General features: G+C 41.9%; 6 non-coding genes across 6 annotated transcripts; all 6 read right to left on the bottom strand.

The window, feature by feature from the left end:
* Positions 1-8,486: 8,486 nt before the first annotated feature.
* On the bottom strand, positions 8,487-8,560 carry trnai-aau. The gene has a single exon. It is a non-coding gene; the product is annotated as a tRNA-Ile (tRNA).
* A 125-nt stretch (positions 8,561-8,685) lies between these two features.
* Positions 8,686-8,757, bottom strand: trnaq-cug. The gene has a single exon. It is a non-coding gene; the product is annotated as a tRNA-Gln (tRNA).
* Positions 8,758-10,286: 1,529 nt separating this feature from the next.
* trnai-aau lies at positions 10,287-10,360 on the bottom strand. Its single transcript has one exon. It is a non-coding gene; the product is annotated as a tRNA-Ile (tRNA).
* A 125-nt stretch (positions 10,361-10,485) lies between these two features.
* Positions 10,486-10,557, bottom strand: trnaq-cug. The gene has a single exon. It is a non-coding gene; the product is annotated as a tRNA-Gln (tRNA).
* Positions 10,558-12,085: 1,528 nt separating this feature from the next.
* On the bottom strand, positions 12,086-12,159 carry trnai-aau. Its single transcript has one exon. It is a non-coding gene; the product is annotated as a tRNA-Ile (tRNA).
* Positions 12,160-12,284: 125 nt separating this feature from the next.
* Positions 12,285-12,356, bottom strand: trnaq-cug. The gene has a single exon. It is a non-coding gene; the product is annotated as a tRNA-Gln (tRNA).
* Between the last annotated feature and the right edge of the window lie 5,477 nt (positions 12,357-17,833).

The raw sequence follows: 17,833 nt of genomic DNA, 5'->3' as shown, positions 1-17,833 counted from the left end.
ATGAAGTTGAATCTAATCTAATCTAATCTAATCTAATCTAATCTAATCTAGTCTAATCTAATCTAATTTGCCACATTCTGCCAAACTAAGATCCATGTTCTCTAAACAGTTATAACACAGCTGTCTAAACAGAATTAGCACTTTGCAAAACTCTAAAAATATGTCACCTGTTAAGGAGATCAGATACTGTTTGTCTGTACTAGTGTTACCATGTTTATCAGAATGTTTAGCAGTCCCTTTGACTGAATTTCTTGATACATAATCATGTGCTGATTGGTGAGTGAACAATTTAGCTCTAGGCGCCTTCTGAGCTGAATACTTTTATAACCAAACTGACATCAATATGACGAAAATTGAGTAAAAGACATGATAATGTGACATGAGGCCAAACTGAATTCTGAAACTGAATTCTGATTTCAAATGTGGAAATTTGTTTGAGGTGCTCAGTAAAAATTGTGTTTGGTTTTGTACATTGTTTGAAATAGGGGTGGGATAAAATATCGATACAGGAAGATATCGTATTACTTCCTCTTGCGATACGTTATCGATACACTGGCACCAAATATCGATATTTTTATTAAAACATGCAGGCACTCTAAACGGATTCCCCCTCCAATTTGACTTACCAGAGTCACTACTTCATGACTCCTCGTGGTGGCACTTATCAAATGAATGAGGGTAAACTTGCGGTGAAGAAATGCGCACAACTTCTCTTTCTCAGTCGTCCCAGGAAATGAGACCTGTCCAATTCAATTTCAGTAAGTAACGCTGACTAAACTATTTGAATGGCAGAGACTGTTGTTTCATATAAGTAGCTATCTTAAGTTGAGTAGTTAGCAAACTTAGCTAGGTAGCTCCTACTTACAAAATTGTCTAAATTGAAAGGTACTTTACAATTATATCACTAGTATTCTGTGTGATTATGCATTTAAACAAAAGATTATCTACCTAACATTATCCAAAAAACAGAAAGTGGTTAAAGCATCACAGTCTCAGCTTGAATTCATCGTTGGTTCCTGTTAGCAATTACTTAACTAACGTTACCTAGTCTTTTCCCTGACCACCCTGAACGTAGCTCCAGACCAACACCCTGGTGGTACTAGCTAGCTAATGGCTAGCTCGCGAATTTACACCATTACGTTGCACAATTCTTAAACTTGCAGACGTTCATTTTAATAACTTGCTTTATGGTTAATTTGATGACTTACTTAGTTATGTTATTATCGGACAGCTGACCGCCATAAAGATGTAACAACTGTAGGATAAACTAGCTAGCCAGCTACTTGGCTAGCTATAATTGGTTGATGAAAACAGGGCATCGACTTAACTGAGATAAGTTAGCTAACGTTTCTTAGCTGACAAAGTAGTAATGCTATGCAATTTAAAGAGGAAAAATATATCTTCAGTTACGGCTGTCAAGTCGGCCAACCGGTCCCTCATCACACTTTTTTTTCTACCAAAGTTAGTTTAAAAACACATCAGCTAGCGTGCTAGCTAACGTTAACTCCCTTTTACGATGTAATCCAATGTCTCGGTACTATTTCCCCAGAATGAAGTTGAAAGTGTATCCACACACATCAGTTGTTGTATATGGTGACTGTCACATTGAATTTTGCTGTTAACTTTTCACTATATAAGGATGAGCAGCAATGCTTAGGGCTTTTCGTGTTTTGTGTCTTCCCTTACGGTTAGCTAACCCCCCAACTCCTCAAAAATAATTTGAACTGCGGCTTGGCCTTGGAAATGCCTCTTCACGCTCACAATCGTCCACACACACCATCACTGCATCAGTGGAGACCAGAGAAAGGGCGTATTCAGTAAAACAGTTTTGTATTGATGGTGTGGGGTTGTGTAGCGCTCTAATATGGAAACTAGACTGAACAATGTAACCAAGCTAATCCAGGTAGTTCATGACACATAGGAGCTTGTTATCAACATGTCCCTACAAGAAGTAACGGAGCCAGCTGATAATGGGAAATAGGCTATTCAGTGTTCTCAGTCCTCCTCCTGTGAATTATTTGTTTTATTTTTAATCAAGGAGGATAAAGGGGAACAGATTGAAATGATAGATTTAAAGGTAATGTTCCCCTGTCTCCAGCTCACCAGCCACCACTGATTCCAATATGTTTGTTATTTTGATCATAGGTATGCTATATGCACCAAAACATTTGTGCACATGTATAGTGGATCTGGCCAAATCTGTGCTTAGTTCACTATTGAGAAAATATTTTCTGTAATGACTCACAAGCGCATGTCTGCTGTTCTGGTCCGCAAGATCCACAATCCTCACAGCTTGTGACCTGTTCATAGTAATTCTGGCTGTGTGCCATTTTGTCTAACTCTAAATTGGTCATATTGTTGACACCATTTTGCCCCCATTACATTTGCAGTTTACCGAGATAAAATAACATTAAGAGATTAGGTTAACAGAAATACTGGCCAACAGCAGGAGTCAAATCAGACCCTTTTAAAATACAATTTGAGTGTTTTATTTAGCTTTTTGAATTGATGAAAAAAAGTGTGAGCTTGTTCTTTTGTGCACATTAACATTCAAGTCTTTTCAGTCTTGTTTGCCAGTCTACTGATTTGTGTAATTCTAATTCTACTCTCCCTCTTCTACTCACTTTGTGTGTTTCTGGTTCCACCATTGTAGTCTTGATCTTTTTTCTTATTCACATAAGACATAAGATCTTATTTACACCAATTTTCAAAGGTGTTATACACCTCTGCTGTTTGGTGTTTTACTTTGAGTTATAAAAAACAAGTAGTGGGTGAGGATCTTCAGTTGTTGTTTGTTTTTGGCTGTTGATGTAATTTCACACTTGGAGATGTAAACAGCAACACGCATGGGGGAGATCATATTTTGTTGTAAGTGTTTAAAAGATATAGTGTATCTCCTCAAATTTATTCAAAAAATCTCCCTCCTGTACCCATAATACTAAAAATCAGGTCCTACTTAGTTGGAATTAAATCTTTGTTAAATCTTTGTTGGAATTAAATCCCTTTTGCACCAAAACCTAAAGTTGACATTGAACACTCTTCCATTGCCCATTCCAATCATCCGTTTAGCGGGGCAATTATAATTCAGTTCAATTCTAATTATTTGTGTTTGCGCTGTAAAATTATAATTTTGGAGGGTAGATAGTGCAAACGCACCTTATTGTTTGGAATACCAAACCATTTGCTTAAGGGAGTGTGACAGGACAGGTTACCTCGCTTTCCATAGGGTTCAGATAATTGGGGGTGTGATGGTTGCCGCCCAGGTGATTACAGCCTGCTACGTTCTTTTCTATTTAAACCCCTCGTACCTGTCATGATACACGTTTTCCGCCTCCCAGTCCGCCTCCTCCCTTGTTCCTGCTTCCTGTTTGGCCAGTGGTACGTGTGTGTATTTTTAAACTGTGGTTTATCTGTTTGGGTTAATTTTGACATTTTATGGACAGATCGCCAGTGCTTCCCGTATTTTAAAACAAAAACCGGTTCGGCTGAGGTAACTCGTGTTGCGCTCGCTGATTGCAGGTATGTGCATTAATTGTGAGTTTGTGATTCTGGCCTGGCAATACGGCACTAACCTGGCTTTGCTTTGATTTTAAAGGTGTTTGTAGGCCGGGATAGTGCTGTTGGTTCTGAGGGCTACTCAACCGGAATCGTCTGATATTCCGTGTGGTTAGATCAGGTAAACTCATTTTGTGGTACTGTAGGATTGCAGCTATGGCGAATCGAGGTAATTGTAGTAATTCCGGGTAATATGCATATATCTGTACTGATTGACTATTTGTATTTTCTTATTTGTAATTCTTATTTTAAGCTAGCAGTATGGCATGGTAGTTAAAACAGTCTGGCTAGCCCATAGGATTATAAATGCCTTTTTCTGTATGTGATTGTGATGTGTGACCAAACTAACTGGTTTTAGCGTGTTTTAAATCTTTTTCGATTAGGGTAGCGCACCCGAATGCAGTGGGCTCAGGCTGTCTGGTGGTGGGGGTTTAGTTTGTAGTGGAGTCTCTCTTCACTTGCATGTCTAGTGATCTGCACCAGCACATTGAAATTCACGATTGCTGTGTTGACTGGGTGGGGCTGCGCACGGAGCGGTGAATATTGTTCACACAGGTGGAATCCTTAGAGGTGAGTAGTATACCTTCCCCCAGACAGCTCTTCACCCACTTTTAACGTGTTTTTAATTGGAGATATCTTATCCCAGTGGTGCGTACTCTTTATCCCTCATTCAACCTTTCATACTCAATAACTGTTAGTTTGAGTATTGTAAAGTATTTTCAATAAACATGTCACTTTTCTTATCAGTCACAGTTTGTTCCACCTCTGTAGGCTCCCAGTCATCATCAGCTAATGACACAACAGGGATAACATATGGGCTGTAGCAATCAGCTTGTGTGCCTTTGCCACTGAGCCACTTGGGACCCATCAGGGCTCCCATACATAAAACTGAATGAAAATGCAGTGACATCATCAGTATCTTGAAAATTCCCACTCAGTATCTCTTCTTGCATGTTTTAAAACGCTTTTCTCATTTTACATCTTTATAACGAAACTGTGGGACCAGTCAGAAACTTCTCATAGATGGACACCAGTCAGCAGACTGGGGGTTGAAAACTGAAGCTTTACAGGGCTTTGGGATACTTTGAAGGCATTTTAATGGAATATTATTTGTAGTTGTGTTTCAGGCTACATCCAGCATAAACAGCTTCTGATGTTTACCCAGGACAAGGACCACTTCTCAGACTACCATGTGTATGTAAATGCGTATTCTCACTGTGCCATGGCTGCTCTTCAAGATCACCCATTTCCTCTGCAGTGACGCTACCTGACTAAACTTAGTCAAACAAGACCCTCTTCCATCCTGAAAGCAATAAAGAGGAAATATGAGAGAGGGGGAGAGAATTAATCATCCTGGCACCACACTCGCAGGCGGTAATGTCATGTGACCCAACCTATTTAGTGATGGCATCAGCTTTGTGCTCCTTTGCTGTAGAGTAACACATAACACCAATGGCATCTAATTACTGAATTTTAGATTTCTCCTCCCCCAAACTGTGTTACACACACTGGCACTTCGCTCTTGGTCATTGATTTTTGTGTCTGATTAGGCCCCCACAGAAATACTGTAGGCATGCTAAAATCCAAGAGCAAACTGAGAATAGTAAGGGGGAAAAGACAGATTTTGTTTTACCATTTGCATAGAAGTGATAAATGTACACATACTTCCGATTGGTGAAATTATCATACCAACAAGGCTCCCTGTAGTTGCTACATCAGCTACATAATAGTCTGCCTGAGCTTTTTTTATATCTCCTCTTGTTTTCTTAAACATTGATTTTTTTGTTCTCCAGGTCACAATTATGATGTTTAATGTCTTGCTTGGTCTCAAGTAACGTATCTTTTTCCTGTAATTTTTCTTTGTATTTTATTTCATCCTTTCTGACTGACAATTATCTGCAGGCATGCATCATTCAGTTTTTCAACTATTCTGTGGGCAGCCTCTTCAGCCTCTTTTGTTTCATGTTTTGCTGTTTTTATGAGATGTATTATACTCTCAATGTCTGAGGTTTCTAAACAATCTGGATTGATCCTGCAGGCAGTATCAATAACTGATAAAATTCCAGGGAAGTCCTCTTTTATCAAAGGTTGTGCACCATGTCTAAACACTTTTGCGAGCTGTCTGCACTTCACTGTGGTCATGTTGACAATCTGAAAGAAAAAAGGTGAGAAACAATATTCACCTTTAAGAAATACTGATACAATCAATCTTGTTTTACATTAAACACTTGGACAGAATCATTCCTATACTAACACTGGTTGTAAAGATCAAGCAGTCTGCTTACAGGAATCAATTTGAGCTCACATAACATAATACAGTACTTAATGCATAGTTAATGAAAGAAAGATTTAAAATATGAATACAATGTGTAGGAGCCTAAATGCAGTTCATTGATAAAATATAAAATGTAAGTATTTGATAAATTAGCATGCAATAATTTAAGTTCATATGTAAAACAACTGTAATTTACATGGTTCATTGATTTAGAAGGAATTGGAAGGAATATTTACAGTATTTACAGGTTGATTTATTTATAGTTCATATTTACAGTAATGCATAAGATCTCATTTATGTTACTTTTGTAATATTTGGGAATAGGTGACTACGATTGTGGCTTCCTAGTAGCTGCACGCATCTTGAATTGCCTTTTGATACTCTCACGAGCATAGTTGGGGTGAATCGGGGAAGTGAAGCAAGGAGAGGGTGGAGCCACACGGTTTTTTTCAGTCTCTCAGTCTCTCTTTCTCATTAACTATTCTCGCTAATGGACAATCGTTCTGTACCAAACATTTCTTGTGTCAAATTAAACAGCTCAACTTTACCAAGTGGTCCTGTGGATTTTCTTTATGTGAATTCAGATAAGGGGAGCCGTTAGAGCGTCAAGCTAAGTCTTCAATCATTGGAAACCTACACAGGGTATCTTTCCTTATGTCAATGGATATATTACTTAGCATGAAAAATATTGACAGAGAAAAGTTTTGCAGAGTAGACAATCACCTGGAAGCCAGTTGAGATAGCAGGAAAAAGAAAGACCGCTTCTAAAAATTACTGAAAATTCTAATGGTTACTGATGAAGGAAATTGGGTTTCTCAGCCTACACTTGGCCCATGAAAACCTAAGGAGGTGTCCCACCTTGAAAAGGAAAACAAACTGTGAAGATTTCTTTTTTACACTAAGGATTTTTGTATCCTTTACATTTTAGAACTTTTTTCGGCTCATTATGCATGAAATACACAGATATACACATAATATACAAACAGATATCACATGAGGACATTTTACACATTACTGTATATAAAATCAATGCATTTTTTTTTACAAACCTTCAGGTGCAAGAAATTCCTTTGCTCCAATGGACAAATTTCAGCGGAACAGCATCTAAGACACACAAGCTGGAATTTAAATATGCTGATGACACTGTAATTTATTCTGGTGCTTCAAAGATTGAGAATGTCTTTCAGGGTTTGCAACTAGCATTTGATGAAATTCAAACTCAGCATGTTCATTTGAAACTGTTGTAAAATGGTAGGAAGACTCAGTTTTTCAGTTTTCAATCTTGAGAGAAGTAGCTGAGACTATAGTACAATGTCGCTCTGTCATGACCGGCTGCTGAGTCACTGTTACGGAAAAAACAAGGGTCTCAGAGGTAGCTGCCTACTCTCAAGAATCTGAGGACTGCCTGAATCAGAGTAAAGAGCGCTATACATTTGAGCCCTCTACAACCTGAGACTGCTGAAGTTTTGTCTGCTGTCCTTCGAAAATGTGCAGATGCGGCAGACTGCCGAAAGGCTCAGGTCATATGTGCATATCAAGGCCATCAAATTAATATATTACAGTGTACAACCCAGCTTTTCCAGATGGCGTCAAATACAAAAACAGGGAAAGTCAAAGGACCGAGCCTGTTTAAGCCTAAGTTGATTCTTAGTCCCCAAGCAAAGAAACGATGGAGTCAAACTTCTGCAAGGTCATAGTCGTCAGTCGTCTTGTTTGTCGGTAAGATGGTTTTCAGGATAAGCTCCTGGCATGTGGACATTGAACGTCTCAGATCTGCAGTGGTCTTCACTGTCAGGTTGACTTTTTTCATCTCAGCATTGCTCGGCACTAATCAGATGCTGGCAACTGGACATCTTTAAAGTAGAGGAGACTCGCACCTCAGGGCTCAGGTCAGCGGGACGTCTGTATGCAGACAGCCATCTGAAAGCTGAGACTGTTGGATGGGAATAACAAATGCGTACACGAGGTTAGAGCACAGCTACTACAGTTTGAAAGAGCAATAAGAGAGAAGAAAGCACAGAGATAGCAACATGGACAAGAATCTCTTCCACTCATGAGGTGTAGATCCTTGACTAGCAGAAAAGAAGCAGATCATGTGTGCAGTTGTGAGCCAGTCATTCTGCCTCAACGGTGGCGGCTAAACCTTGTGGAGTGATACCAAAAACGATTTGTGGCATCCAATGTTTCCACAGGTACACCCTTCTCCAAGTCTGCCCTTAGACTACAGTTATTATCAGCACAGAGTAAATAGGTGACTTTTTATCCTGGACAGAATTGTTGAAAAGGAGATTGAATTCCGGATGTACTTGGCCAGATTATTACACACAAGTCAGACTTCATAGGAGACGGCTCTAGTCTCCGCTGAATTTCTTGATATTTCAGGAAGTACCAAATGTCCAGGATGTTGTGAACGGAGAAGTGGTGCGAGGGGACAAGGAAGGAGCAGTTCTTTCAGGTGAGAAGACCCGAAACCATGCCGAACTTTGAAATTGGACCGCTGGTTATATCTACTAGGCCATGGCTATGAACCTTCCACAATTGTGCAGATTTGAATATTGGGGAACATTCACGCCCATCAGGACAATTCTTAGTTTGGTTTTTCAGTGGGAAAGACAAAGATTTTCTTTCTTTTGCTGACAAATTTATTAAAAAGACATGGCCCGTACGGGGATCGAACCCGTGACCTTGGCGTTATTAGCACCACGCTCTAACCAACTGAGCTAACCGGCCCAGAGCAAGACGCTTGGCCACTTACGTCAGGCTAAGCCAGGCCAAACCTTGATGAGCTGGGGAAAGACTTGGACAAAGTCAAAGTTTGCTTGCAAACCTGAAAGCACAGCACAAAATTGCTACCAAGGTCCCACCGAGATTTGAACTCGGATCGCTGGATTCAGAGTCCAGAGTGCTAACCATTACACCATGGGACCACCGGTAGCAATGCCTCTAATGTCTGTCTGTTCTGTGGAAACTGCGGTTGGCCATGAAGGCGGAAACTGCCGTCAATTCCGAGAACAGTTTACCATTCTGGGCCGATATGGACTGAAATGAAGAGATGCCCGCATAACACGGACCCTGGTCTTCTTGAGAGAAGTAGCTGAGACTATAGTACAATGTCGCTCTGTCATGACCGGCTGCTTGAGTCACTGTTACGGAAAAAACAAGGGTCTCAGAGGTAGCTGCCTACTCTCAACAATCTGAGGACTGCCTGAATCAGAGTAAAGAGCGCTATACATTTGAGCCCTCTACAACCTGAGACTGCTGAAGTTTTGTCTGCTGTCCTTCGAAAATGTGCAGATGCGGCAGACTGCCGAAAGGCTCAGGTCATATGTGCATATCAAGGCCATCAAATTAATATATTACAGTGTACAACCCAGCTTTTCCAGATGGCGTCAAATACAAAAACAGGGAAAGTCAAAGGACCGAGCCTGTTTAAGCCTAAGTTGATTCTTAGTCCCCAAGCAAAGAAACGATGGAGTCAAACTTCTGCAAGGTCATAGTCGTCAGTCGTCTTGTTTGTCGGTAAGATGGTTTTCAGGATAAGCTCCTGGCATGTGGACATTGAACGTCTCAGATCTGCAGTGGTCTTCACTGTCAGGTTGACTTTTTTCATCTCAGCATTGCTCGGCACTAATCAGATGCTGGCAACTGGACATCTTTAAAGTAGAGGAGACTCGCACCTCAGGGCTCAGGTCAGCGGGACGTCTGTATGCAGACAGCCATCTGAAAGCTGAGACTGTTGGATGGGAATAACAAATGCGTACACGAGGTTAGAGCACAGCTACTACAGTTTGAAAGAGCAATAAGAGAGAAGAAAGCACAGAGATAGCAACATGGACAAGAATCTCTTCCACTCATGAGGTGTAGATCCTTGACTAGCAGAAAAGAAGCAGATCATGTGTGCAGTTGTGAGCCAGTCATTCTGCCTCAACGGTGGCGGCTAAACCTTGTGGAGTGATACCAAAAACGATTTGTGGCATCCAATGTTTCCACAGGTACACCCTTCTCCAAGTCTGCCCTTAGACTACAGTTATTATCAGCACAGAGTAAATAGGTGACTTTTTATCCTGGACAGAATTGTTGAAAAGGAGATTGAATTCCGGATGTACTTGGCCAGATTATTACACACAAGTCAGACTTCATAGGAGACGGCTCTAGTCTCCGCTGAATTTCTTGATATTTCAGGAAGTACCAAATGTCCAGGATGTTGTGAACGGAGAAGTGGTGCGAGGGGACAAGGAAGGAGCAGTTCTTTCAGGTGAGAAGACCCGAAACCATGCCGAACTTTGAAATTGGACCGCTGGTTATATCTACTAGGCCATGGCTATGAACCTTCCACAATTGTGCAGATTTGAATATTGGGGAACATTCACGCCCATCAGGACAATTCTTAGTTTGGTTTTTCAGTGGGAAAGACAAAGATTTTCTTTCTTTTGCTGACAAATTTATTAAAAAGACATGGCCCGTACGGGGATCGAACCCGTGACCTTGGCGTTATTAGCACCACGCTCTAACCAACTGAGCTAACCGGCCCAGAGCAAGACGCTTGGCCACTTACGTCAGGCTAAGCCAGGCCAAACCTTGATGAGCTGGGGAAAGACTTGGACAAAGTCAAAGTTTGCTTGCAAACCTGAAAGCACAGCACAAAATTGCTACCAAGGTCCCACCGAGATTTGAACTCGGATCGCTGGATTCAGAGTCCAGAGTGCTAACCATTACACCATGGGACCACCGGTAGCATGTCTCTAATGTCTGTCTGTTCTGTGGAAACTGCGGTTGGCCATGAAGGCGGAAACTGCCGTCAATTCCGAGAACAGTTTACCATTCTGGGCCGATATGGACTGAAATGAAGAGATGCCCGCATAACACGGACCCTGGTCTTCTTGAGAGAAGTAGCTGAGACTATAGTACAATGTCGCTCTGTCATGACCGGCTGCTGAGTCACTGTTACGGAAAAAACAAGGGTCTCAGAGGTAGCTGCCTACTCTCAAGAATCTGAGGACTGCCTGAATCAGAGTAAAGAGCGCTATACATTTGATCCCCCCTACAACCTGAGCCTGCTGAAGTTTTGTCTGTTGTCCTTCGAAAATGTGCAGATGCGGCAGACTGCCGAAAGGCTCAGGTCATATGTGCATATCAAGGCCATCAAATTAATATATTACAGTGTACAACCCAGCTTTTCCAGATGGCGTCAAATACAAAAACAGGGAAAGTCAAAGGACCGAGCCTGTTTAAGCCTAAGTTGATTCTTAGTCCCCAAGCAAAGAAACGATGGAGTCAAACTTCTGCAAGGTCATAGTCGTCAGTCGTCTTGTTTGTCGGTAAGATGGTTTTCAGGATAAGCTCCTGGCATGTGGACATTGAACGTCTCAGATCTGCAGTGGTCTTCACTGTCAGGTTGACTTTTTTCATCTCAGCATTGCTCGGCACTAATCAGATGCTGGCAACTGGACATCTTTAAAGTAGAGGAGACTCGCACCTCAGGGCTCAGGTCAGCGGGACGTCTGTATGCAGACAGCCATCTGAAAGCTGAGACTGTTGGATGGGAATAACAAATGCGTACACGAGGTTAGAGCACAGCTACTACAGTTTGAAAGAGCAATAAGAGAGAAGAAAGCACAGAGATAGCAACATGGACAAGAATCTCTTCCACTCATGAGGTGTAGATCCTTGACTAGCAGAAAAGAAGCAGATCATGTGTGCAGTTGTGAGCCAGTCATTCTGCCTCAACGGTGGCGGCTAAACCTTGTGGAGTGATACCAAAAACGATTTGTGGCATCCAATGTTTCCACAGGTACACCCTTCTCCAAGTCTGCCCTTAGACTACAGTTATTATCAGCACAGAGTAAATAGGTGACTTTTTATCCTGGACAGAATTGTTGAAAAGGAGATTGAATTCCGGATGTACTTGGCCAGATTATTACACACAAGTCAGACTTCATAGGAGACGGCTCTAGTCTCCGCTGAATTTCTTGATATTTCAGGAAGTACCAAATGTCCAGGATGTTGTGAACGGAGAAGTGGTGCGAGGGGACAAGGAAGGAGCAGTTCTTTCAGGTGAGAAGACCCGAAACCATGCCGAACTTTGAAATTGGACCGCTGGTTATATCTACTAGGCCATGGCTATGAACCTTCCACAATTGTGCAGATTTGAATATTGGGGAACATTCACGCCCATCAGGACAATTCTTAGTTTGGTTTTTCAGTGGGAAAGACAAAGATTTTCTTTCTTTTGCTGACAAATTTATTAAAAAGACATGGCCCGTACGGGGATCGAACCCGTGACCTTGGCGTTATTAGCACCACGCTCTAACCAACTGAGCTAACCGGCCCAGAGCAAGACGCTTGGCCACTTACGTCAGGCTAAGCCAGGCCAAACCTTGATGAGCTGGGGAAAGACTTGGACAAAGTCAAAGTTTTCTTGCAAACCTGAAAGCACAGCACAAAATTGCTACCAAGGTCCCACCGAGATTTGAACTCGGATCGCTGGATTCAGAGTCCAGAGTGCTAACCATTACACCATGGGACCACCGGTAGCTTGCCTCTAATGTCTGTCTGTTCTGTGGAAACTGCGGTTGGCCATGAAGGCGGAAACTGCCGTCAATTCCGAGAACAGTTTACCATTCTGGGCCGATATGGACTGAAATGAAGAGATGCCCGCATAACACGGACCCTGGTCTTCTTGAGAGAAGTAGCTGAGACTATAGTACAATGTCGCTCTGTCATGACCGGCTGTTGAGTCACTGTTACGGAAAAAACAAGGGTCTCAGAGGTAGCTGCCTTCTCTCAAGAATCTGAGGACTGCCTGAATCAGAGTAAAGAGCGCTATACATTTGAGCCCTCTACAACCTGAGACTGCTGAAGTTTTGTCTGCTGTCCTTCGAAAATGTGCAGATGCGGCAGACTGCCGAAAGGCTCAGGTCATATGTGCATATCAAGGCCATCAAATTAATATATTACAGTGTACAACCCAGCTTTTCCAGATGGCGTCAAATACAAAAACAGGGAAAGTCAAAGGACCGAGCCTGTTTAAGCCTAAGTTGATTCTTAGTCCCCAAGCAAAGAAACGATGGAGTCAAACTTCTGCAAGGTCATAGTCGTCAGTCGTCTTGTTTGTCGGTAAGATGGTTTTCAGGATAAGCTCCTGGCATGTGGACATTGAACGTCTCAGATCTGCAGTGGTCTTCACTGTCAGGTTGACTTTTTTCATCTCAGCATTGCTCGGCACTAATCAGATGCTGGCAACTGGACATCTTTAAAGTAGAGGAGACTCGCACCTCAGGGCTCAGGTCAGCGGGACGTCTGTATGCAGACAGCCATCTGAAAGCTGAGACTGTTGGATGGGAATAACAAATGCGTACACGAGGTTAGAGCACAGCTACTACAGTTTGAAAGAGCAATAAGAGAGAAGAAAGCACAGAGATAGCAACATGGACAAGAATCTCTTCCACTCATGAGGTGTAGATCCTTGACTAGCAGAAAAGAAGCAGATCATGTGTGCAGTTGTGAGCCAGTCATTCTGCCTCAACGGTGGCGGCTAAACCTTGTGGAGTGGAAACCAGGATGTTGTGAACGGAGAAGTGATGCGAGGCCACAAGGAAGGAGCAGTTCTTTCAGGTGAGAATATCTGAAACCATGCCGAGGTTTGAAATTTAATAGCTGTGCATTGAAATTGGACCGCTTGTTATATCTACTAGGCCATGGCTATGAACCTTCCACAATTGTGCAGATTTGAATATTGGGGATCATTCACGCCCATCAGGACAATTCTTAGTTTGGTTTTTCAGTGGGAAAGACAAAGATTTTCTTTCTTTTGTTGACAAATTTATTTCAAAATAAATAATAAGACATGGCCTGAAAAACAAAGACTGTCAATCTTTTGGACATGAAACACTTTTGATATCTGTGACAATGAAAACATGAAGCTGATCACATTTTAGGTGGTGGGAATGTAGGAAACAATGTCTAGAGTCATAAATCAGAATGATTCCTCACTTTTAGCTGTATTTCTCAATGAGTGGAAACAAATCGGATTTGAGCCTTTTGTCCTTCACAATGTGCTCCGTGAAATCATTTACTTTCCATCAGACATCACAGACCATCGGTAGATTCAACACCCTTGAGAATAGTCATGACCGTCTTTTAGCAAATGGATTCCTGTTTGCCTGGTGGTCCATTCATTCAACTCAACCTATACATGAGCATGACCTGGATATTTCGAGTCTGCAAAAAGCTATCCCTCTGCTTTCTCTCACCAGCTACCACCATGTCTTCTCTCACCATGTCAATGACCTTAAAGGGAAAAAGATGACTTTGTTGAGTAAAAAAGCTCCCCAGAAAGATCATTTTTGAGTAACATGTTTTTGGTATCACTGGTACTGGGAGTGAGCAGTCAAAGTTACGACTTCAAACTGTGCATATAAGATTACAGTGCACTACAAATGAGCTGTGTACTAAAATCACTAGGAGGGAAGGAAACAGCTATCTTGCTCTTCAGCTTACAGTTCCAACATTACCTGTTTGACTACTGTCTGTTGAGGTGTTGAGCAAACATCGTGATGGATTCCATTCTGTATCAAGCTGACAAAATATGCTGGGTTTGTCTGGGATTTGAAATAGGATCTCTCGCACCTAAACCGAGAATCATACCCATAGACCAATGAGCCTTCAGCCCGAAGGCTCCTAGGCCTCTCGCAGTTCCATCTGGATGGGTCCAAGAACACTGAGATTTGAAATGGGCTCTGCGTGTTGTGGAGCACTCAGTTCCCAAGCTCATGCCATACAAGATCTGTTAGACAAAAGCTGTTCCTATATGTTTTCTATATGTTCCTATATGTTCCCTTCCTCTGTTTTCCTCCATCCATTTCCAGTTTTGGCACTGCTCCTTAGGATCTTCAAACTGGACACAATGATTCTTAAGTAAACCCTGGGGTAGAGATACAGACACATACTATCCTGCAACTCAACATATCACCACATTATCAGGAAACATTAGGTTCAGTCTGAGCCTGTGGCAAGGCTTTGAAAGAGCTGAATGAATGCATTTGCAACACCATGGGATTAACTTTTGTCACAAAAAAAGTTATTTGAATTTCGTTCTGCGACCACACTTCCAGTGGTCGCAGAAGGACGGGGGTGGTACCAATTGATCGGGCGTCCCCGAAAACCCCCCATTGGAACTGGTTCCAACTCTCTGCGACCTTCTGACAAAAAGCTATTCTAACATAACCAGTGTCAATGTGGTTATCATCCTATAACCTAACCCTAACCCTAACTCTGACCCTATTTTTTATCATCATATATCCAAACCCTAACCCTAACCCTGACCCTTAACCCTAACCCTAGCCCTAAACCCCAACCCTAACTTTCTATCATCCTATATCCTAAACCTAATGCTAACCTTAATGCAATACACTATAATGCAATTCTTGAGACATTTTTTATCATCCCATAACATCCTATAATTTTTTATCATCCTATATCCTAACCCTAACCCTAAACCCTAACCCTAACCGTAACCCTAGCCCTAAACACTAACCCTAACCTTAACCCTAACCCAAAAGCTCCCCACAGGAACTGGTTCCAACTCTCTGTGACCTTCTGATGAAAAGATATTCCAAAATAACCGGTGTCGGGGTGGTTATCATCCTATATCCCTAACTCCAACCCTAATGCAATAAAGTATAATGCAATTCTTGAGATATTTTGTTACAACTCTGGAACGCAAGAACCCAAGAACACTTGAAACTTTCAGGTAATATGAAGGGGAAGAGGATACGTCCATACACCAAATTACATGCCCCTGGGACCCCCCACCCCGAAGTTATTCAAGAAAAACCACTTCCGGATGTTGGTTACTACCACTTCCGGTGGTCGTAGAAAGACGACCTTGGTACCGTTGGATGCAGAAGACCTGACAATGCACACACAGGAATTCCAAGTCTCTACCACCTTCAGAAAAAAGTTATTCGAAAAAAGCTCACTGGTTATTTTGCATTTTGCCGATTACACCCACTTCCAGTGGTTGCAGAAAGTGGTGGTCCAGTTGTCCCCAAAAACCCCCCATAGGAACTGGTTCCAACTCTCTGTGATCTTCTGACAAAAAGGTATTCCAAAATAACCGGTGTGGGGTGGTTATCATCCTATATCCTAACCCTAACCCTAAATTCAAATTTATACTGTTGTGTTACTTTTGTCCCTACTGACGGGGTCAAAGGTAACAATGCACAATGCACAGAAGCTTAAAAATATGTTTATATGCTCTAATACAGATACTGTATGTAGTCATGATAAGTTACTGGCTATGTAACCAGTGCATTTTTATGTATGCCTTAAAGGAAGAGTACGTTTTGGTCTTGGTCCATTATTTCATGGTTTCAGAAAAACATGTGGCTAAAGTGGCGAGGTACGTGTATGGTAGATGCTGTGGTGAAAATCTGAGTCGATATGGTGGCCAGTGTCAACAGTATTTCCAGGACTGGAAGTTTCGGTTTTACTTTAATTGGTTTGGTGTTTGTTTAATGAATAACTGTTAATGCAATTGATTCCTATGGGAAACATAGGCAATATGCTATCCTCTGGTTGAAAAGAACAGGGGAATATAACTGTGAGCACATTCTGCATGAAGATTGAGTTTGAAGGAAAAATTTGTAAGTTGAAAAATGTGTACTGCAGACACATTTGGTTATCAGTAGGACAGAATGAAAAGCAGTAACCTGACTCAAAAAAGAAGCAGCCAGCAGTGTGAACACACAAAACTGTTTTCCTTCTTTATTCACAGCAACAGTGTTCAGCTCTCAGTCTGAAACTGGTAACACATTTTGTGGGCTTGTCCAGGATCAGCACCACAAGTGAGAGTGGTTGCTGGTCCAAGAATAACTGCGGGAGATCGATCTAAAGACTTTGGCTTTGAAGGTGGCATTCCTCAATGGTGGGGAGCTGATGACCACAGGCCTCCGGACAATATGGCAACGTCAGATCCACATAGAATCCTTGTATGGGCCAAAAATAACTTCATCAGCTGAATGAAGAGCAGCTTCATAGGTTGGCAGTAGAAGTCAATAGAAGAGGAAATGGACAAGGAAGTTCCAGCGGTAACTGGGAAGAGTGAACTCGGAACTGTATGACTATATTTTTGAATACATGAAAAGTGAATCATTGTGCAGCCTGGAAGACAAGGGTATGTTACGCTTTTTCATCTTGCAGGACAATATCACCAGCTTACAAGAGAACAGGAGTGGTGAACTGTCGACTGAAAGTCCCAGCAGGGAGCCCAAGATGATAAAGCACGTGCTACCTGATCCAGCTACTGGGTTGATGACAGTTACTGATGTAGCTGCACTAGTACTTCAAAGAGAGTTCAAAATACATGGTGGGCAGATATCAGATACAGGCTCAGATGTGAGTTTTAGCAGTATAAGTAAACAGAATGATGAAGAGTTAAGAGAAAAATATGCAGAATGAGAAATTATCAGAATGGTGTTAAAGATCATTAAGCCTGGCACATTTCGGGAAATGCTAACTAACAAAGAGGATCTCATGGTGGCAGAGCTCAAACGCTTTTTATGATCCCATCTCAGAGACAAAAGTAGTACTGAATTGTTTCAGGAATTGAGTAACGCTAAACAGCTAGACTGAGAGACCCCTCAGCAATTTGTATACAGAGTTATGGCTTTAAAGCAACATGTACTGTTGCAAAGCGGATCTGAATTTAACTACGATAGGAAACTGGTCCAAGGTGTTTTCCTTCATACATTGTATCAGGGTCTGAATGAGAAATCTGATAATATTAGAAGTGATCTGAAGACATATCTTTCAGATTTGAGCCTGGCGAAGTGAGGTCACTGGTGGGGGACAGCCAGTGACCACAGGAGATAGAGGGTCCCAACTTACTGTAAACTCTAACAGCAGATACCATACATTTGCACCACATTTTCAAGGAAAGCTCAAAGTCATACTCCCCTAAAGTGAAACGGGTAGCCCAACTGATCGTCCATCGGTGTTTGC

The sequence above is a fragment of the Megalops cyprinoides genome, chromosome 23, assembly GCF_013368585.1.
Source record: "Megalops cyprinoides isolate fMegCyp1 chromosome 23, fMegCyp1.pri, whole genome shotgun sequence".
In the NCBI taxonomy this organism is placed as follows: Eukaryota; Metazoa; Chordata; class Actinopteri; order Elopiformes; family Megalopidae; genus Megalops; species Megalops cyprinoides.
The sequence above is the reverse complement of the archived record's forward strand: the minus strand, read 5'-3'. Positions and strand labels throughout refer to the sequence as shown.